Genomic DNA, 23,969 nt, shown 5'->3' with positions numbered 1-23,969 from the left:
TGAGTGCAACAGTAGGGAAAGTGTTGGATAGCGGAGGGGTAAAAATTACTATTCCCACTCCGGTGAGTGCAAATCAGGGAAAGTGTTGGATAGCGGAGGGGTAAAAATTATGATCCCACTCCAGTGAGTGCAACAGTAGGGAAAGTGTTGGATAGCGGAGGGGTAAAAATTACTGTTCCCACTCCAGTGAGTGAAAATCAAGGAAAGTGTTGGATAGCGGAGGGGTAAAAATTACTATTCCCACTTCAGTGAGTGCAACAGTAGGGAAAGTGCTGGATACCACACCAATAAAAAAACACAACATTTTTATTAAATTTAATTTCCATAAAAAAAATAAACATTCAATAATTACACATTGTTTACCACTATAACATCCACAACACACACCTAAAATTAATTACACACTTACAATAATTACTAATTAATTAATACAAATTAATTAACAAATAATTAATAATTCTTAAAAAAAAATAACTTCCCACCCTTCTCACCATTTACAACTATAAACATCACAACACACACCTACAATTAATTAAACAATTACCATATTCAATTAATAATTAATTAATTTAAACTAATTAACAAATCAGCATGCAACTATTAATTAATGTACACATTTAACTAAATAACAACACAATTATACAATTATGAATAAATATACATTATTCAATACATTTCATATAATTAAATGACTTCCCAACCTATTCCCCTATAAACCCACAACGCGCTACGGAACTAAAAACGCAAAATTCTATTTAAAATATTTATTCACTACTATAAATGATAAATAAAATCTATACAATTAAATGACTTCCCACCCTATTCCCCTATAAACCCACAAACCGCTACAAAACTAAAAACACAAATTGTATTTAAAAAAAATATATTAACTACTAAAATGTAAACACATATAATAAAAATAAACAATTCTCATACAAAACATTAAAATACATAACATTAATAATAAATAAATATTTTAACAACTATACTTTTGTAAACGATATTTAACACTTCGATATGTTTGTAATCAATATTATGACCCACAATATTTTTACATCGATATTTATGTATATCGATATTTATACATCTATATTCTAGCTCTGTACCTTAAAGAATATACTCCTAACAGAGCTCTCCGTTCTACATCAGCCTATCTACAATGCACAACAAACCAGCTTAAGACCTTGGTCAAGTCTCTGCTCGCAATCATTCCTCACTGTTTTCTTTTTAGGGCCTTTCGATATTTCTGTGTCTCTCTTTTCTTGGTTATTTGGCCAGCGCCAGGATACCGCTTGGGTGGCAGAGCACTTTCTACATTTTAAAAATAAATACAGTTCCCTCAAATCAATCTTCATGACATGTAAGACTTTCAGAGAGGTACAGGATGGAAAGAGCATTGATTCTGAATTACCTGCTCACCTGCCAGAGCGGGTTTGATGCTCTCCGTTGGTCATTGGTAGACAATATAAGATGCTTTTGCTGATGTATACAATCTGAGGCCGCACTGCTCACATGTGGACCTATAACGAGTACTAAACACCCACCTTAGTTTGATATTTGCTACACAGATCTCACGCATTCCTTGAAGATATCAGCTTTGAGCGAACCTCACTTAATAAGGGGTATGGTAGCTCTGGTGATCTTAAATTAAGGTGGTGCTATGCTGGTTGCAAAGAGTTATTGCATTAGTTAATAGCAATACTATTAACATGCTTTCTTACACCACATGTCTAACAGTTTTGATTTCGGGCACTGCAAATAACAGATGTTCTTTTACACAACAATATTATACTCATTGTATTAACCTCTAAAATATGAAATGGTGAGTCAACCGCCTGAACCTCAAACAAGTGGCATCAGACCTAATTAACCAGTGAACTTTCCTACCAGATAAAAAACTGAAAGTTCAGACCAATACTATTTTAATTTGACCAAGACTGCCGTTAGGACTAGGTAATTGTACTAATAATTAGTCAAATAGTAAATATGAGTAGTATTTTCTGCTGGATTAATATCTGTGAATCGTTTTTCTTTTTAAAAAAAATTAATTTGCTTTGTTGACAGTTATGTTTTATAGGACTCAATTCAATTTTGTCACACAAGGGAGTTGCTGATTCAGTGACATAGAGCGTCGTGGCACAGGGTGAGGACTAAGATAGTTCTGTTCAGCAAATCCCAACCAATGACAATTTTACAATGCCCGATTTTCATTCAAAAAATTAATTTTTAAAAATTCTTTAAAGTTATAAGGTAAAATATTCATCCAGTCAAATGCATTTCAGTAAATGTCCATTCTGGATCACCAGTTCCAGATGAAATGGTCTTCAGTGTAAGCTGTGCTAAAAGTAGCCTAATAATAATAATAATATTACTAATTGGAGAGTCTCAAGGTTTTTCTAATGACCCTGTCCGTGACTGAAACATGCCAAAGGGCTGCCAAAGACCAAGACTGCCTAGTTTTGATTCAACCTCATGCTTCTTTCCACCAACCCCCTACACTTCTCTTTATCTCACTCGTGCAATTGTTTGTTATCCGCGCTTTTTTCCTTTGTCACTGTATTCCTGTCTTCCACTTCCTCTTTCTTTCTCCCTTTTCTACTTTTCTGTCTTGTGCTGAGGCAAAATCTATTGATGAAAAATAAGTCCAGGTCTTCAACAATAAGGGCGGGTATGCCCTACCATGTATCCCAAAAACAAAGTTTGCACTTGTTTACAACTGAATTTACTTTTGCGAACAAAGGCCAAAGTGCTGCTTGCAGAATGGCCAGTGAATAGTACCCAGAATATCAAATGTGGAAAGTCCCTTACAATATGGGACTCTACTTACTACAGCATGGTAGGTCCAGCAATTAATGCCTGTAAGACCATTAATGGCTGAAGCTAGAAGATGAATGGTCTGCTATGCAGGTTTAATATTGTTCAGAATATTAGGAACTGCTTGTGATTTTGCAACATCACATATGCACAATGTATGCTACTTCAGACAGAATATTTTAGAGTTTTTGTATAGTACAATGAAGATAGATGGCACATTTTCCGTGAAAATGATGATGTTTGGCTAGTTGGTCGCTAAGTTTTTTTGTGTTAGAAATTCAGATTTAAGGGGTGTTTGCTGGGCACCATTTATGAATGAAAAGATGTTATGGAATTTACGCTGGGCCACTGAATGTGTCAACACGATGTTAAACGTTGATAGCTTTGGGATGGGACAATCCTGTTTGTGGTATTCTTTAAGGTACATATATTGTTTTCCCCTGACCCTAATGACATATTATGATCTGTACACTTCTTTCTTTCTTTGTTTCCTTCTTTCTTTTCACACATTTTAAATCGAAACTGTGCTGGAGAATACAAGGATTAAATATTTCAGTCTGAAGTAGAACATTAGTGACCGATTCAGTGCTTTGCTATTGTGCCGTGCACATATAGCACTTTACTACAACACTATCCTAAGCAGTGAGATTACCAGAAATAATTATAACAAAAAAGTGTCCATATTTTTCAAAGTGAGGCAGCAACGTGATCGTAGCCGCCTGCCAATGAAGCTCTTATTTAGAGGCTGCATTCAACGAGATAGGAAGCTGTTCAGAGGCGAGGTTGTCAACAATCAGTATCTCACATCATTCAAAAAAGCACATTATCTAATGCCAGAGGTTCTTAACTTCACTGACGCCTACTGCACATCAGCACTTTTAGCATCTATCTATGTGCAAGATAGAAGAGCTACGAGATACTTTCAAAATGCATTAAATGTAATGCACCACAAAAGATAAATACCTAGTAAAGTGATTGTTTTGTCCAGATACTTGACATATTGTAGATTTCGCAGAACAAATGTGATTGTTGTACAGATACATTTAACAATACAGACCCAAAGAACAGTGAGGCAGTCCACGTTAAGAACGATGGTATCAGACTGCTATTAGTCAACTGCGTCATTCTTGCCAGGCATTTAATTGTCTTAAATGGCTGTGCTGTAATCACAGCCCTCAAAGTATATAATTGAACTATAGGACTTGGGGTGATATTGATTAGGTTCATAGGTTTGTGAGACTACTTACAAACAAGGATGTAAAGAAAATGATTATTGCAAATATTGTGGAGAGATGGCAGCAGAGCATTTGCTCCTTCCAACATAGACCAGTATGCCCCGCGGCCGCGAGGTAGCATGTGGTGACTAAGACGAAGGCCGGAGAGTGGGAAAGGGGAGCTGGTGCCAGAGCTATGATGTGGGTCCTGGAGCTCACCTGGCCACAGGACTCATTGTTGCAGCCATGAGCCTGGCCTTGTCTCTTGAATCAATCACTCTAAAGGATGAGGTTGGCCACATCCTTGCCGACCTGTATGCAGCCTTTCTTCATTATCTAATTTGAATGTTTCTGTCATCTAAAGTATTACACAGATAATTTAGTCCTGTCTTTCAACGCCCTATGTCACGCCCCAGTACACTATTGGAATTTTACTCTATAGTATCTACAGTTTCTCAGTTCTAATTGATGTGTTCCTCTTCAAGATTTCCACCGTTAGTTTATCTTTGGTGGAAACACTAGAAGCATCGCATACTTACTGCCTGTTGATATTTTCCAGGTTGCTCTCAATGCCAACCATCTTACTCTCTACCGTTGAAATTATGTTCTCTCTCTTCCTTGGTGCAGCCAACTCTGAGTCAATCAGATGCGATACTGGCCCCATGTAGGTCTTGTCTCTGTTATGAATCCCTGTATATGAAGGTGTCTGGTGCAAATATATTTAGGTTAACTTCGTTTTCTTTTTCCTTATTTTTGGCTTTGGCCATAGTGTTTCACGGTTTGTAGCCGGAGTATTTGGTGTGACCCAATTCTGTGGACCCTGCCTCTCCCCAGACCGCTTGCAGCAGCTGCCAGGACCCAGGATGACCACCTACCTTACAGATTTTAACCACCTGACTTCAAAATGACTGCTTATCTTGCTCTCCTTGTCATTTTGTTCTTAGATCAAGCCTAGCACATGCGCTACTCGCTATGCGAGGCATGCTGTAGTCGAGTATGCTGTAGAAGCCCAGTTTCCTCCCATATTTTTAATTGGCTGGTGCCATTGTCCTTGGTAAATGCTAGTTTCCGATTCATTATAAGGCTTGTTAGTCCCGCCTTGTTACCGCCTTGTCACCATTTGTTACCGCCCTTAAGGACTGGACCTTTTACTTTGCACGTTACTCAGACTGCTTTACCTAGTGAGTGAAGACTATTTGTTTGTGAATGATAATGATGGGGACAATGGCGGCTGCTTTATTTTGTGTATTTCCATGTTGAGCGTGGCACCCGCTTCATGGACGCGGCACTCTTTCTTTTTTATTTCCAACTTTAATACTGACCGCGGCTCCCGCTAAAAGGTACACCGCGCTCAGTTTATTATTTTTTTTATTTAATACCGAGCGCGGCGCCCGCTTCAGGGACACCGCGCTGGGTTTATTTTATTACCACTGCGCTTAGAACACACACTCGCTGTCTGAGTCCTCACTCTCTCTTGCCCAAACCACTGACTCTATGGCAGTTCACAAAACTGTCCTCTCAGAGCCCTGATAACATCGGATCCTCCAAACCCTCACTCTCTACAGGCAGCACTCTTCTCCAAGGGCTCACTCCCCGCTCGGAGGACTCTTGCATTCAATGTGAGCTGAGAAGAGCAGTCGCCCCACGCTTGCATCACTCCGGTCTCTCACTCAGAGCACTCTCCTCTGCAGTTTGGCAGCTGCTGCCCCAGAACACTCTCCCCAATGCTCACTGACTGCTCAAAATTCCCTCCCCCGTTCACCCTCACTCGAATTCTCATGCATGGCCCAGATTATGCACTCTGTGGGCAGGGATGTGCAGTGCACGTGGGGGTAGGGCGTGTGTATGACACAGCGGGGTTTGTGTGTAGCGGGTTGTTGTATAGCTCCTATATATCCTTATATCGTGTTAAGTTAGCATAGGTACATTTGAGATTTAAACGCCATTTTTCCTTTCTTGCTACTTCTGCACACGACCCTTAATTGTTGACTTAGCTTTCAACCTAGTGGTTTGCCGTGGTGTATGTGAGAATAATATGTTATTGCTCTGATATCAGTTTTGTTTAATAAACCATGTCTGCACGGAGAGTGCTGAAGTTTCAGGAGCAACACGATATGGAATTGTTATGAGGTCTGATCTCCACGCCTTCATAGTCATAACACAAGTGTAGCCTTTGCCAACTTGGGCTTGAGGCGGGATTGATATTGCTTTGCACGAGAATTGTTAACACACTTGATGCGGTGCACATGCAGAGAGAGCTGGTGTATGCTGATGTGATTCCTTCATGCTAGGACACTAAGGTATGGGCCCGCCCTAAAACAACCCAAAGAGACCTTCTTAGCTAATAATATAATATATGTGTTAGGGAGGGTGAGATATAAGTGTTGTTAACTCTTATTCATTACAGCATGTTAACATGCTGTCACCATTCTCTTTTTATGTCTTAGTAACTATGCTGATAATTTTGATACTGATAATAAGTATACTTGTATTATCTAAGATACTGCGCCTGAGAAGACGGCATTAGTAAATAAACATTTCAAATGCACATGTGTCTTCTTTACTCCATGTTCTGGTTTGTAATGATAATATAACGAAAGAGTGTTCATGAGTCCCACGTACCCTGAGGTACTGTAAGTTCATGTTCTGGTTTGTCTAAACATTGGGAGTTTGATATGTCCAATGAGACACTGTAGCTAGCTCGGTAAGGGGTGAGTTGGTTGCTAAGGTAAGTTTTGGGACACCCTAATTTGCCGAGGTTCCACTCCTCTGTGCACAGTTCTGTGTGAGTACAGAAACCCTGCAGCATGGCGCCCAACGGTTTCGGTGGTCTTATATCATGACACTCGAGTAGTTTATCGTTCATGCCTTAACCCCTTCACGTCCGTTTCCGGAAAACGGGGTGTTGGTGAAACCTACCTATTTTTTGAAATAGGTCTTTATTCAAGCTTGATTCTTACCTAAACGGTTTCTTTGAATTCCTACCCAGTTGTGCTACAAAGTATTCTTTGTTTTTTCTTGTTTCCAATTCTGTAATGGCGGCAGCGGTGGCTATTGCACAGCATAGTCGCGTAGCGGTACGCAACCATCTTCAGACGTACCAGGTCCCAGTAGATGGGATGGCTGTGATTTTCGTGGTATGTGCAGATCCGGCGTTTCCTTACGAGTTGTTTTACTCTTGGGTTACGTTTCCGGCTGTGGACGCTAATTCTGGTTTGTTCCACTCCTACACCGCCTCGGATGTCCCGGCTGAATATACGCCGTACAGGGCATTGGAAATACCTATTGATCATTGGCAGCATCGAGTTTGGTTTGATGGCGCCCTCCCCCACTCTTTGTCCCCTGCGAGGTTAGGTCCACTCTCAATTCCAGGTACTAATTGGCCTGCGTTGGGTGGCTTTACCCCGCACCCGAATCACGGGGCTTGTACCCTGGCAGAAATTCGCAGGCTACATGTAGTTTCCATTTCCGTGATTCGTGCTTTAGTGCAATACATCGGTCGACATCTTCCTGGTGGTCCCCAGGGGGGTGCGGCCGCTCCCATGGAACGAGGCGGAATGCGTCTCAATCCAGTGATGGTAAATTCGGTTTTTGGTGCGCGTCCTGTTGACAACGATGACTTCCCATTCTGGCTAGCAGAGAAGTTTGATCAACTGGAGGCGGTTTTTCCGAATTCTACTCCTGCTGATAAACATAGAATGTTAACGATTACTCTACCGAAGGATATTACTCCTGAACTTGCTGACTGTGAAAGCTGGGGAAAAACTTTTGCGGCAGTTTATACGAGGTGCTTCGGCACCCCGTCTATGAATGCTCTGCCTGAAATCATTAGACGTGTTCAGAATGATCACGGTCCAGAGGCAGCGGTTGAATTGGGTATGCGCCTGTGTGGTTCTTTTGAGATTGTAAGTGATCTCATTCTCTCCAATGTTAAAGGAGATGCAGTTAACTTTCAGGTGTCGAATGCTTTGGCTGCTCTGCCCGATGCCGACAAACCCCGCCAGTTAGCAAAGATTGTGGTGGCCGCTTATAAGACAATTGGCCGCACAAGTAGAGGTCTAAAATATTTTCCAGTGAAGGATAAAAAACAACCTCAGGGACAATCTGCAGTGACAGATGTCCAGCCCAAGTCCAAAAAACAGAATTGGCCTAAAAAACAGACACAGGGGAAGCAGACAACGCAGACTCAGGGTACTTTTCCTGCAATACAAGCTCCTGCGCCACCCGAAAAAGTTTATGATTTGCGCGACCGCGCGATGATTAAATCGCCTGATCGTTTTCAGGGTTCTGATCAACGCTCTCCTCGTTCCTTTCAGGACACATCGGCCCCGAAGACCGGTGGAGGAGGAGGGGGTGGACGTGGACGTGGTGGCCAACAAGGACGTGGTCAGTCCCGCCAGACGGACGGCGCAGTGAAGCAGGAGGATTCTACGCCTAGGCGTCCGCAGTTTGCGAAAAAGAAAGTCGCAGCCTTAACAGCGCATCGATATGCCACAGATAGTGAGAACGCGGCTTCGGAATCTGACGTGGGCTCTGACCTTGCTGGACAGCGCGGCGGAGATAACAATAGTCAGAGAGGCGCTGCGTCCACTACTGAGGGTGACAGCGACTGATGTCTACGTTGTGATAGAAACAGCGGATACGAGACTTGCTCCCCCTGAAAGACTATATGAAATTGTCCTGTTAATTGAAGGTGACATACAGCGTACCGTTAAAGGTGTATTTTGGGAGAATCTGTCTTCTACATATGATATTTTACTTTCGGAGGCTGACTGGCCCCCACCTTTTGTGCTCGCGGCGCCGCGAGGGGAGGAGGTGATCCTACCCAGTTTCGCGAACACTGTCTCGAAAGAGCATGCGCAGCATTTTGCAGAAGAGTGGGCTCGGGCTCTCGCGCCGGCTCTGTACCGTAACCAATGTGGTTGGGATAGATTGTCGCCTTGCCACGAAATTCCGTTGCGGTCTCAGCCGCAGCCTCAACCTCAATATCCCATTCGGCGTGAAGCAAAATCTTCCGTCGCGGAAATCCTTGAACAATTGGAATATCAGGGAGTTATTGAAACGTGTGTGTCACCGATGAATAATCCCCTTTTTACTGTGAACAAACCTGACGGATCATATCGTTTGGTTTTGGATTACCGGCATTTAAACTCGCATTGCCGTAACTGTGCTGTACAGAATACCCACGGCTCTGCCCTAGTGGATAGTCTCGTGCGTAAGCGTTTCAAGACAACGCTTGACATATCCAATGGTTTTTATGCCCACAGATTGGACAGCTTTAGCTCCCAATGGACCAGTTTTACGAGCGCTGGAGTCCAAAAGCAATTCCGGCGTCTTCCAATGGGCTACAAGAATAGTCCTGGTATATTTACCGCTCGAATTGTCTCTATTCTGGAGGCACTCGACCCTGATGCTTTTTCGTATGTGGATGACATATATCTCACAGACGACGATATTTGGGAGCATCTGTGTCGTGTAAATTCTGTTGTTTGCAACTTCGCAGACATGGGTTACAAATTTAACTTTGCAAAATCGCACATTGCTGAACACACAGTGTTGTTTTTGGGCTATGAGCTCAACAATGAAGGTAGAGGTTTGGCTCCTCACTTCTTAGAGAAGTGCGCGCAATTGCGCGCTCCAACAACACTGAAAAAATTACAGTCTTTACTGGGCTTTTTGAATTTCTGCAGGACTTACATTCCGGAATATGCCCAGCGTATCAAGCCTTTGTATGCTTTGATACAACCAACTTTCTCAAAATCATGCTGGCTGCCTGAGCATTCAGCCATTTTGCAATCCTTGCAGGCTGATCTGCTCGCTTCTAAATATTTACTGACTCGTGATAACCACACCAACCTGGTAATAAGAATAATTCCCGGGACGGTGGGTTTCACATACCTCACTTTTAATGAAGGTGACACAGTACCTATCGCTTACAAGTCACACTTGTACACTTCGGCTGAGATGCGGTTTCCCACAGTGGAAAAAGTTTTAACTGCTGTACAGATGGCAATTCTAAAAGAACGAGCACTGTCTCAGGGGAAACGCATGCTAGTGGTAACACCCTGTCCTCATTTGGAGGCAGTCACGAAAGCCAGTGTACCAAATTCAAAGGCTTTGCACCCTCGGTGGATTCAGTGGGCTGCGTCATTGTCATCCACGGATGTCATGTTTATTTTTGACGCTTCCTTACGGTCGCAGGAGTACTTGCAGTATGAATTCGTTCATCCTGCTCCTCTGGCGATGCGACCTTTAGAGGACTTTCATTGCATCATTTACACTGATGGGTCGGCGCAGGTTGCGCATGGCTCTAAACATGCCTACGTTTCCGCATGCGCCATTGTGGTCGGTGCTATGTTGAATGATGAGTTCATTTCCAGGGAGTTACACACGTTGCCCCTGGGCGATTGCACCGCACAATTGGCAGAGCTTCGTGCTCTCTTACTAGCTTTGGAGTACGCAGATCCAAGTGTTACTACTCTAATTGTAAGTGATTCTTATTACTGTGTCCAATCTTACAATGAAAACTTGTTCTTTTGGATTCAAAATGATTTTCATGATTCCAAGGGTAGCACAATAAAACATAAAATTATCTGGGTTCGAGTGGCAGAGCTTAAGGCTATGTTGCCACTCGTTTATGTGATTCATACTCTCGGTCATCAGCGCGTAGGAGTTCACGCTGTTGGCAACTCGCTTGCTGATGAAGCAGCGAAATCAGCAGTATCTACATACTTAGTTGCAGCAGTTACTAGGTCTAAAACCAAGATTGATAGCGACATCTTGGCAGCGATTGCTGCCTCTGAGAAGGGAAGTAAACATCCTGCGGGATTCCCTTCGAAGTATAAATACCACTTAAGTCCCGAAAAGGTTCCTTTTGTGACAATTCCTGATGTTGGGGAACGGCTGATTCCCAACTCGGATCGCAGAACAGACTTGATTACAGCGGCTCATGAAGGTGTGGCGTCTGCGCATGCGGGCGTCTCAGCCACTGTAACGCAGCTACAACAACGTTTCTGGTGGCGGGGACTGTACAAACAGACGCGTGATTATGTCCTTCTTTGTGACATATGCCAGCAGATTAAACCTTCAACAGCTACGCGTCCGCCACAGACTCAGTTGTACATTTCTAATAAACCGCTAGGCTGTGTTTATTTAGATCACTGCGGTCCTTTTTCATCTGATACTGCGTATAAGTACATCTTAGTAGCAGTTGACTCATGCACACGCTTTGTGTGGGTATGGCCACATCGCAGCGCTGATTCACGGACTGTCATTAGAGATTTGCGTATCTTTATAGGGATTTTTGCCTGTGGTACCTTCCATTCGGATCAGGGTCCGGCTTTCGCCTCTAAGGCGTATAAGGATGCCATGACTTCGATGGGGGTCCAAGTCAAGTTTTCGTCACCCTACAGACCTGAGGGTAATAGTGTAGTTGAACGAATGAACCGTGATTTAAAGCAATCTTTGACAGCCCGAGTTATAGGCACTGGCAGAAACTGGCTGGCTCACCTCTATGGCGTGCAGCGTGCTCTTAATAATCTCCCTAGAAGGTCTCTGGGTGGGCGGACCCCATACGAAATGCTCTTTGGCATCAAGATGTACGTCCCTGACCTTGACGGTCTAGACTCTGTGGTTCGCGCCACTTCCTTTGACGCAGATGAACATTGCAATGTTTTACAGAATCTACAAAAGACCAGAGACAGTCTTGCAAAGGAACATTTGCCCTCCACATCGGATGATGCGTTGCAGATCCCGGTAGTTGGCTGGCTACCCCAAGTTGGAGAACTGGTTCGAGAGAAGATCGACAACAAGAAAGAGTTTGGTCCCTCCTATCGAGCTCCAGTCCCAGTGCTTGGAGTGAAGGGCACAAGAACAGTCATTTTACCACCACTTCCAGGTCGTAAGGAAAACAGGTTTATTTCTATTGACAATGTCAAGATACACAGAGTGGCCGATTCTTCTTAGCATGACACCGGCTGTTTCCTGTCCTTCCATTGTGAGAAATTCAATTATGCCCACTGCCTCTAATATTGAACCTGAAGTGGCCATCGAATTACCTGCTGTTTCCAGTCCATTATTAAATAATATGCCCGGAACTAATCTTGATGAGACAGACTATACATACCCCACTGATTTGTCCATGCCTGACCTGCAAGCTCGTTTAGCCACGGAATCCAGATTTTCATTTGACTCTGCTTCCCTTGCCTCGAAAAAACCCTCTCAAATTGCGGTATATGCTAGCCTGTTTAAAAAACATTTTTTGATTCCTCCTTGGATATACATTTGGCTGGTCCTTTTTTCGGTTTACCTTTTTATGTCAATTGGTTTTGTGTTTTATTTTTTTCGGATTATGAATGGACACTATGTCGAGGAGAGAACTTGCATTACTCATTTAAATGGCACATTGGCCCCACTTTCCTCTTCACATTCTACACACAGATTAAAAAGAGACTTGACTTTGGTTAACATCACAGCATGGCCTGTTCTGGATGGAATCGCGTGGGATGCAGTTCGTTTTCAGATTCATGGCCCAACGGAAGTCGTTAATGTTCCTAATGTACTAAGAGTTAATATGGGGGATGTGGTGAAACAAAACATTCGTTCTGATGATTGGGATGTTAATGCTGTGGAAAGTTTGTTTTCTGATTTGAAATACTATGCTGCTTTTGATGCTGAGGATTTATATTTAGAATCTGCTAATTATGGTGAATTGTTCTGTTACCAACATTATGGCAATCACTTCTTACACAAAACATCTTCCCGAAGGGATGCTGTTAATTTTACTCAGTGGGAACATTGCCCAGCTCCTACACAAGGGAGTTCAGAAACGTTTCTTAAAAAGTATACTTATTTCACTGACTTTAACCAGTCCAATCCCGAGTCCTTTTATTTTAAATTTCACAAACAGCCACTGTCCAAGGTTAGACTTACCGATACAAAATTGTTGTACTCGAAGGCCTTCCTAGATCAATTAGTTACTGGGGGCTATGAGTTATGGAAGGAAACAATAGACCTTAAATCAGTTTGGGGTTCAAGGGCCTGGCAGGTACGAGGCACTGAGGCTTTGCACCGTGCATGTCTCATCCCAAATCATATGTTGTTTTTAAATGAAACCATTTCCCAGACCACATGCTTTGGATTGGCTACATCTAAAAGGTTAAACACCCCGTCTTTCCCGGAGTTGGAGGAATATGAGAATTGGAGTAATTTTACTCAATTGTCCATTAAAGATATACAGGCTCTGCTTCTTAATTCCTCCTTTAACATTTCCAGTATGAATCCCAGGGGTTGGCTGCTTTGGCACCGTAGTGCTGATTCTTGCCAAAAAAGATTTTTGAATAAATCTGACGGTTTTAAGACTGTTAGATCTGATCCCCGGTTTGATTTGAGTCATACTGTCACCTCTTACTCTGTGGGCAAGTTGTGTCAAGCTTGGCTGAAACATTCAACTTTACCTGCGGTTAAGTATCACCTTTCCAAACTGAATGCAGACGTGGATTTGAATGATTTCATTAAAGGCCCAGCTAGTGGCAGGTCGAAAAGGTGGTTATATGGGGTTTACAATGAAATTTGGAAACTCTCACAGATTGAGGCCGCTTCACGCCTTAGGGCTATTGATCAGGCGAATCTTGAGAAAGTGCTTGCAGTTGTTGACAATAGCATTAACGTGCTTTCCTCTAGAATTTACACATTAGATAATATTGTGTCGTCTGTTGTTGATATTGTGCATGATGAAGTGTCAGTATTATACCATGGTCAAAATCAATTACGGTCAATCATGCAGTTTGCATGGACACTTCAGACTCTGAAAATGGGTAAAGTTCCCTGGGGATACATGAACGTTTCCTCTTTATTTTCACCGTTTAATTTGACAGACAAACAACGCTTGCTTTCAATGCGTGATGCTTCCTTTTCTATGCTCCATATTGAAAGGTTGGAATCTTTACCTTTTTCTGTGGCAGAAGCCACTACTGCTACGTGGCTTATCCACGGTTTAATAACACTGCCTTTTGCTTTATATAAGTTTTCAAATTGTATGAAATATGTGCCAATAGGTCGTTTTGAACCCTTAGGTAGCGGTTTTCTTCATGAGGTCTGGTCACTCCCATACACATACAGATGTTTCAAGGATGAACAAGAAGTTTATCTAACAGGGGATGAGTGTACTGAGACGCCAGATCATTCTTTAATGTGCAGACACATACAGTTACACGGTTCATGTAACAAGGACCGACCGAATATGGCTTGCGTTTTACAGGGCACGCCAGTTCCTGCTATCATCCCCACGTTTAAATTGTTAGAGAATGGTAGTTATTTAATGCTCAATAATGAAAACTGTTGTGGTTTAATTAAAGGTATAGCTTTCATAGTAACAGTTAGTGAGCGAGTTATTTGCTGCAGAAATGTTCTTTATCCTCCCACACGTGAACATAGGGAGTCTTCCATTTGGCCACAGATACCGACCTTGGGAGCAGAATTCAGCGGCATGGCTAGAATAAGAGCTCTATTGTCCCAGAAAGAGGTGGCCTTGAGCTCGGCCCGTGAAACTTTCGTGCTTCACATTGCTAACACCCGTACGGAGGTCCAGGCTCTTTTAAATACTGATTTGCCTTTGCATTTCGGAGCCATGGTCCGTTCTATCTTTAACGCATCCTCCACAACGGGCCTAGCACATTTTTTTAAAGTTGTTAGCGGTGGTCTCGTGACTTCCTTTGAGAAGATTTTTGGAGTCATCCCTGCCTTCTTCCATTCTATTTTTTCATCCTTATTTGGAGGGTTCCCGTTTTTACTTGCATTAGCGGCTGGCGCATTGGTGGTTTTCTGCCTTTTTAAATATGGATGCCCTTCCTGTGCAAGACCACGCTCGGCTGCTACTGACGCGGTTTCGCAACCGCATGCTTGATTATTATGGCACACTGCCGTTGGCGACTCTAAGCACGGCGTTTGGATTATCTTTTCGGTTCTCCTATTTCACCTGTGTCCAGCCTGTATTTCGCTGCCTGACCTGTGATTTCCTTTGGGCCATTGATTTGTGTCTCTGCGGACCAATATCTTCTGACGTCGATTTTGATCAACTGATGAGTCCTATCATTGCTCACGAGTTGGTTTGTTCTGACGAAAGGATTATGGCCTTGGCGGTGGCACATGGACTAATGGGTCCCTGGGATGTGTTGTCGGCAGCGCAAAATTTCTTGGAACGAAGTTTTCTTGAAAACCCACCGAGCTGTCCTCTGATGGTTATAGAGGATGCGGTGCTGGAAGATTACGTATGTTCCTTTCATCTTTTAAATTGGATGGCTGAACTGTTTTCGGATGAGGACAGTGACTTCCTCCTGGAGGCTGTTGCAGCTTACTTTTCATATACAGTCTTATCATAGACACTGCCTCAAATTGACATGCTGATTGATAGCATTTCCTTGATTTTATTGACTTTTAGTCAAGACATTTTTTTTCTTGCCTATTGGCTTGAGCCACTTATACTTGTGGGCTATTTTTAGCATTAGTTTTTATAATTGAATTTTTATTCATGCTCGTTTATAATTGGATTCTGCTCTCATGTGATGGCACTTCTGTTATCTTATTTAGTCCGTTCTCGGATCATGGGGGGGTGTTGTATAGCTCCTATATATCCTTATATCGTGTTAAGTTAGCATAGGTACATTTGAGATTTAAACGCCATTTTTCCTTTCTTGCTACTTCTGCACACGACCCTTAATTGTTGACTTAGCTTTCAACCTAGTGGTTTGCCGTGGTGTATGTGAGAATAATATGTTATTGCTCTGATATCAGTTTTGTTTAATAAACCATGTCTGCACGGAGAGTGCTGAAGTTTCAGGAGCAACACGATATGGAATTGTTATGAGGTCTGATCTCCACGCCTTCATAGTCATAACACAAGTGTAGCCTTTGCCAACTTGGGCTTGAGGCGGGATTGATATTGCTTTGCACGAGAATTGTTAACACACTTGATGCGGTGCACATGCAGAGAGAGCTGGTGTATGCTGATGTGATTCCTTCATGCTAGGACACTAAGGTATGGGCCCGCCCTAAAACAACCCAAAGAGACCTTCTTAGCTAATAATATAATATATGTGTTAGGGAGGGTGAGATATAAGTGTTGTTAACTCTTATTCATTACAGCATGTTAACATGCTGTCACCATTCGCTTTTTATGTCTTAGTAACTATGCTGATAATTTTGATACTGATAATAAGTATACTTGTATTATCTAAGATACTGCGCCTGAGAAGACGGCATTAGTAAATAAACATTTCAAATGCACATGTGTCTTCTTTACTCCATGTTCTGGTTTGTAATGATAATATAACGAAAGAGTGTTCATGAGTCCCACGTACCCTGAGGTACTGTAAGTTCATGTTCTGGTTTGTCTAAACATTGGGAGTTTGATATGTCCAATGAGACACTGTAGCTAGCTCGGTAAGGGGTGAGTTGGTTGCTAAGGTAAGTTTTGGGACACCCTAATTTGCCGAGGTTCCACTCCTCTGTGCACAGTTCTGTGTGAGTACAGAAACCCTGCAGCAGGGTGGTATATAGTGTGATTTAAGGGCTCTGGAGTGTAAAGATGTGATGCTGTAGGGCACATCATAGGGGGTTAGTTGTCTAATGTGTGGTACGCAATACGGATGATGGAGGTGATATACATGTAATTATGGAATGCCTATTAGACAGATGCTGGGCTATGGAGGTGGGCGCTAAAGCGTTTGCTGAGGGTTATTGAACTGTGGTATAGAGGTGTTGGGTGTGTCAGGGGATAAGGTGTGATATCTACGTGCTGGGAGAAAGAGGTGTGCTGGGATATGTTTTGGCATGCAGCGCGTGTGTATCCATAAGTGTGGGTGCAGATGGGGTGTTTTGGGGTGATGGAGGCTGTATAAGCTGTACTGAGGGTGCGATATTAGGTGCTAGGTGTGTGTGTAGGGCGTGTCCAAAGGTCAGTCAGGGGTGTGCCAGATGTGACGTGGCAATGCTGCGGCCCTGTGTTGGTGTGCTAGAAGGCTGGGCACGTGTATAGGCAGCGAGCTGTGTATTTTAAAATATGCTTTAAGTCACAGTGCTTAATTGGTCCATAATTACATCCACCTTAACATAACATATGTATTTGTAAAGCGCATGTTCACCCCAGCAACGGGGCATCTTGGCGCAGAAATAACAGATGTATATTATTACCCAACTCAATGATACCCATTTTATCGACCTCAAATGGATGAAAGCCAGAGTGGACCCGCCGGGATTTGAACAAGTGACCATGAGGTCGAACACAGGCCACTGCAGTGGATGCATTAGTCCACTGAGCCACCAGACCCGGCCAGTGATTGTGGGGTGCCTTAGATGTTGTTCGGAACAACTCCCGGCTCCTGTATCCACCTGTCTGATGAGCTCACCCTTCCGGGCGTTCTGCACACCCACAGCCAAGACACTAGAAGACTAGGGATGAAGAAGTACAAAAAAGTAAAATAAGCATTTGCAATGCAATAGGTCTCACATTTGCGAGAGTTTACACTATTAGCATTGTGATTGACTATGCCTTTTATTTATTTTTAAAAACCATAACATATATAAAAGACATGGGGCCAGATGTACGACACCATTTTGCATGTGCAAACAGGTTTGCGAGCCGTTTGCGCATGCAAAATGTGAAAGGGCTATGTTCAATTCCTAAATAGCGAGTCACAATTTATTTGCAACTCGCTATTTAGGAAGTGCAAGTCACAATTAGGAAGGGGCGAACCCTTCCTAACAGTGACCGCAACCCCATGTATGAATGTTTTGCGACCGCAGTTACGGTCACAAAACACTCACAAATTACCACCCTCTTCAAGAGGGTGGTAATGCAGTCGCAAATAGACAGGGGTCTCCAGGAGACCCCTTACACTTTGTGACTGTCTCTAATAATATTTTTTAAGGGCAGGCAGTGGTCCCAGGGACCACTACCCGTCCTTAAAAAACGACTCGAAAACGTTTCATTTTTAGTTTTTAAATGCATCCCGTTTTCCTGTAAGGAAAACGGGCTGCATAAAAAAAAGAAATACTTTATTGAAAGGCAATCCCAGACATGGAGGTCTGCTGAGCCCAGCAGACCACCATCCCTGGGAGGGCAAGCCATTCCCAATGGGGTCGCAAATTGTGACAGGCTCATTAATATTCAATGTACGACCCCATTGAGAATTGCAAACAGTGTTAAACACACAGTTGTACATGGCAAATAGCGCCTCGCAAATGCGACGTAATTTGTGAGGCGCTATTTGTCAGGTCATACATCTGGCCCATGGCCATTTACAATGCCAACAGCTCAAACTCGCATAAATGCAAGACCTATTGCATTGCAAATGCTTGTTTATTTTGGTCTCTTAATGTGTCAAACATGCTTCTTTTTAGCTTACATTTGTAAGAGCTCAGAGGGTTCCATGTATAAGCTACTCACCAGACCATTCATGCAGTCACACAACACCCCTGGAACCATTCAATTGAGCTAAATGGGATTATCAGACACATGGAGCTCTGAGACATCTTGCCTCAGGCCTCTGCAGCTGCAGGGCCTCTGTATGTACTTTACTGCCACAGTGACATGGTATTTAAAGTGTTTGCCAAGTAAAAACTCCCCTTATAAGACATATAGGTCACCCCTAAGGTAGGCTCTAAGTTAGGGTGCTGTGTAAGTAAAAGTAGGACATGTGCCTTTGTTGTGTGGCATGTCCTGGTAGTGACAAACAGCTTATTTGGTTTCTCACTGCTATGAGGCTGCTCCTCTCTAAGGTATGCATCAGGACTTCCCTGACATGTGTTTCAGAGGTAATTTCTGATATGAAAGGGGTGGTGTGACCATGTTTGGTATGTTTGGAATAGTGGTGTTAAATTCTGCTTATTTGTGACAGCTATTCTTTTGTTACTATTTTAGAAATGTCACTTTTAGAAGTTGGCATTCCTGTGTGCTTATGACTCTTTGTGTTTTGCAGCCTGACTTCAATCAAAGTCTGGTTTAGACTGACATGGGCATGTTTTGTGCATTTGGTCTAGACAGTCACAAGGGGGGGTTGAAGTGTGTCCTGCCTTTCCTGGGTGACTCATAGCCAGGCTGAATAGACCCGTCTGCATTTAGAGTGGTGGGAGGACTTTTCACTAGCACCTGAATAGGACTGTGCCTGCCTTTCACAATGCGGTCTCTGCCCCCCTGTAGTGTGTCTGACGCCAGGGCTAGGTATTGAATGGGGATGTTGTGCACTTCTGAAGTTTATTTGAAGTATACCCAGAACAAAGACTTTGCGAGTATACGTACAGGAGCTATGATCCCATGATTCTAGACAGTGCGTGGGACTTGTAACTAGAACCTGCTGGCTCTACAGACTCAACTTCTGCCAGAAGAAATTCTGAACTGCAAAGGGACTCACCGGATTGCTTTGCTGAGTATTGCCCTGCTTCTGGCCTGCTCCTTGACTCTTGACTACCTAGGCACTGCTGGACTCTCAGACAGAACCGCCTTGATTGCCTCTGGGGTGCTGACCTCTATGTCAACTGCTGCCTGCTTTGTGTTTGCCCTACCAGTGTTCTCCCAGGGGTCCAGCACATGGTGAGTGTTGGTTGCTGCCCCTGCAACCAGAGCGCAAAGTGAGGGCTTTACTTTTCCCTTTACTCTGAGGCTAGAGGGCAGCTCCCGGAAGAGCTACTGATTTCCTGCTCAGCGCGGGGTGAGCGCTTTATGTTCACTCCTCCTGTGAAGTGCTGAGGCTACTTTGGTGAGAGCATAGGGCATGCTCCTCACCTGTCCAGAAGGAGGCCCCGCACTCCACGGAGACAAGAAGCAGCATTCAAGCCCCAGCCTGTGTCTCCCCTTCCCAGTGCACGGTGCTGGTTGTGGCATGAGGGAGGCTGGTAAAGGTGTTGCCAGTTCGCGGGCTGCCTGCAGTGGCACCCGTGAGCTCCACACACCGCAGCCCCCCTTGTGTAGTAGGAGTCATGTCATGGGCTCTGGAGCCTAGCGCTCATGGTGGAGGTGGCCCAAGCTCCATCCACCACAGCCACAGGAGACGGGGAGAGCCTGCCCCACCGACCTGAGGAGCCAGCTGTGACCAAGGTCCTGGTCTGGAACTCTCGCTGCAGTGTTGGCCGCCCCACACTCCTTAAACGACCACGGCCCGCCCAAGGCGCTCAACTCCGGCTGCTCACAGTATTCCCCTGAGGGTATTGGGGAACTTGCAGCTGCACCACGGGAAAGCGGGTAGCTGCTCTGTGATCAGTTCCCCTGCTGGGTTCCTCCCCTCCCCATGTTTGCACACATTTGGGTTGCACTTGTCTGAGTCTGGAATGTCCATCATTAAGTAATGCCCGAGAGAAGCTATCACTGTATTCCCCGTTGTAAATGGTCCTGGGGCCCAGTAACCTACGTGTGTAAGCAGGGAAACCGGACACTATATATTATGAGCACAGGTAAAGAGCTTTGTCTGTTTATGGCATGGCCGCGCAATTTCCACGCCATGGAGGACTTATGGTGATCTGCTGATGTTTCATGGGTTTCTTCTTTAAATGCTGCATATATGTGTTCTGATATGGATATATGACGTTTTGATGCCTTCTACTGGCCAGAATATTGAGTACTACTTTAGAAACTGCAGGATATGTCTAAGGATGGTGTAAGCTGATGTTTGCATTGTATTTTTATGTTGTGTGCAATTTTCTTTATGCACTAACTGTGATGTAATGACAATTGGAGATGATGGACGGAGCACTGACATTTTTCAGACAATCACCCCCAGACACAGATTTGGATTGAATCCATCATCGTTCTTTAACTCACTTCGCCACCCCAGTTCAGATCCAGCCATATGCAAATCAGCCTTGACGCTGTTCCTCATGGGAACAGTCCAGTCCGAACTACCAAGCCAGGTCTTCCCTGGACCCGAAAAACACACAGGAAAGTGAGCAAGGGATCCACGACTGGGCATACCCTGACAACCGGTCCTAGGATGTTTGTTTTCGGTCCAGGAAAGACGTAGAAGGGTGATTTACCCAGAATCACAGGATGCTGAAGCGCCAACAAGAATCAAACCTGGTTCCCCCGCTCCGAAGTTGGCAGCTCTGGCATTATGCCACATCATCTCCCCTACTTTTATTGTTAGTAGTTGGGTCTGTTTTAGGCAGCCCTAACAGGAGTAATGTGCTGGTGCAAGCTGCCTCCTGATTTTTTACAAATGAATCACTGGTTCTAACATCTGTGAGATCAAATTCTGCTCTCAAAGAGTTCAGACCTTGCTATAGTGAACTTATGTGTGTCACATAGAGGTGAGCAAGCTAGTGTAAACAATGTAATTAGCAAAGCACACAAGTGGAATGATACGGATAAGAGGTTGACTGTGTGTACACAAAATTGAGAGATTATGCGTTGTGCCAGCGCTTCCTGTTGTTCATTATGTCCTCCATTCTCATTTGTGAAGATTACTTTGTGTCAGTGGCAGCGGCCGCCGCTCAATTGGAGCAGAGGAGCGCCGCAACCCCTCCTCCCCCCAGCAAATTAAACGATAATAAAACAGGTTTTATACCAATTTTATTGTTGTTTTATTTTAATCCCCTGGACCGGCCCCCAAGACTCTGATGAGTCTTGGGGGTGTGTCCAGGGGATGACTGCTGGTGAGGGAGTGAGGCACTCCCTTCACTGCCCATGAGTGTTTGGCGGCTGTCTTAGGCCGGCCAAACACCTAATGCGCCGTGAAGCTCTCTCCAGCCCCAGCTATGTTGCTGGGGCTGGAGAGAGAAGGCACAGGCTCCCAGTATGCCTGGGAGCGCAAATTGCAGTAGCGCAGGGCAATATTGACGCTGATTTCCTGCGACATCAGGATTGGCCCCAAAGCATTCTGGGAGTCTGTACCCAGAACCAGGAAGAGAGCAATGCGGTGGGAGACGGTGGTGGCGGTCTTGCATGAATTGTCTTGCAGAAGTAGATAGGTGCTTTTTTCTGTATGAGGGTATTTACTTGATCTTAGACTGTAAAAAAAAGCTGTAAGCAGAAAGCTTGGATGTCCTTGCAAGATGTAGGCTGGAACGTCAAACCACAAGGAGGACACCACACAGATGTAGGATAAGGATAGTCACACTGGAAAGAGAATTGCAAGACTGCTTAGAGTCTGTTCAAAGACATGGCAAGAATGTGTGTCTTTCATGTCATGCAACTGACTCTTCAGGGGTTATACTGACGTAAACAATATGCTGAAAAAAGAGATTTTCCTAGAGGTCTTAAGGAGTTTACAAACCGTGTGGCACCATAAAGGGGTTTTCACAATGAAAGCAGCAGAGGACAGATTAACTGCATTGAGAACATCTCAAAGACGAAGGCTTGTCTAATTGGCCCCCTACTGTCAGTACAGTCAGTGCATCAGAATGATCTATCTGTCTGTCTGTCTGTCTGTCTGAGCTGCGGCCGGCACAGGTAAGAGTGGTGAGGCAGGGGCATGACGGGATGGGGGTCTGAGAACTATACATACGACGGGATAAATTAAAAGAATAAAACCACTTCCCTTGCGCTCGCTGGGTCGCCGAATCGGCAATGCGGCCAGTGCAAGGTAAGTGTTTTTTTTTGCTTTTTTTATTTAATTTAAATTATCCCGTCATATGACAACTTTCCCGAATCCCCATCGTGCCCGCCGCTCATAACTGTGGCGGCCCTCACTGATCTATCTATCTATCTATCTATCTATCTATCTATCTATCTATCTATCTATCTATCTATCTATCTATCTATCTATCTATCTATCTACAGAATGTCTCTGGGCTCTGTAGAAGCTAAACATGATAGGGTTCGCCGACTAAGCCAGTGGAGGACTATGTTTTAACCAGCCATGCCTTTATCTTGTTTTCACAAATCTAAGGAAAATAGTAACTCATATAGGCCCTCACTGCGATTTGAACGGAAAATTGCCAGTCTTTACCCCACTCTCGGAGTTACCATTACTGGGCCTATTGGAATTAGCATGCACTTTGACCAACAGAGAAAAGTAATAGGACCACACACACTGCCTACCTTGAGGACAGTACAGTGAACAGAGTACATGCCTTTAACCCTGTCAATCATCAGAGTGGGGTTTTTGATAGATTCCAGCCTTTCCTCATTTATTTAATCTCAGTAGATCGCACTTCCATCTTTTCCCTCCATATTGGATAGCCTTTTTGCTCCCACTTAATTTGCACCTATGTTGAACCTCTGCCTGATGACATAAACATCTTACATTTACTGAGAGGTGGAACCCGGCGAATCTGTTCTCCTTTCCACAGATGGAAGAGAGATGTTTTGGACTGGCTCAAACTAAATTAATGGTGTGAGAGACAGACAACCACAGGTGGTCTTTAAAATAGCCTTTGGAAATTCTCTATTGCCATTTTTTAGTCTAAGGCCCTCATTATGAGTCGCCTGGTTAATTGTAGTGTGTGAGTAGTTATTACTGTTTTAACAAAGAAAAGGGACAAGTAGGGCTATTTTTGGAAGGGTCCAGCGTACGTGCCCGGGAACGTAATAACAAAGGAGGGTACTCAGTTCCCTGGAGAAGGGGATATGTACTCCAAGACAACAAACTAAACTAATGGGACACAGGTAACAACTTAAGAAGGAACCGGTGAAAGGGGGATGGGGATCCTCCCTTTCGGGACTTAAAACCCTCACACACCCAGCAAGCTAGGTGTCATGCTTCATCATATGGGTTTTTGCTCCTCGTCAAGCTGGCGGTGCAATGCCTGACGGGCACCCAGATGGGGCTCTTTGTCGGAGATCTTTTGTCCCTGCCAGTTGGTGCATGCGTGTGTGAGGGCCTAGTGTGAGAGGGTGTAGATGTGTGTGCGTGATAGTGGTGTAGATTTAAAACCAAAGGTTAGGTAATCCACAATGATTTTTATTGGCGTGGTTATCTACCTTATTAAAAACAATAAGGAGAAGTAAACTCC

At 44.0% G+C, this 23,969-nt stretch overlaps 1 protein-coding gene across 1 annotated transcript in view; it reads right to left on the bottom strand.

The window, feature by feature from the left end:
- The window catches only part of LOC144824779 (glycoprotein endo-alpha-1,2-mannosidase-like protein), a 259,396-nt gene that overhangs the window by 57,892 nt on the left and 177,535 nt on the right, over nucleotides 1-23,969 (bottom strand). The window lies entirely within an intron of this gene.

This window comes from Lissotriton helveticus, chromosome 3_1 (assembly GCF_964261635.1).
Source record: "Lissotriton helveticus chromosome 3_1, aLisHel1.1, whole genome shotgun sequence".
Taxonomy (NCBI): domain Eukaryota; kingdom Metazoa; phylum Chordata; class Amphibia; order Caudata; family Salamandridae; genus Lissotriton; species Lissotriton helveticus.
This window is presented reverse-complemented; position numbering and strand designations above follow the sequence as displayed.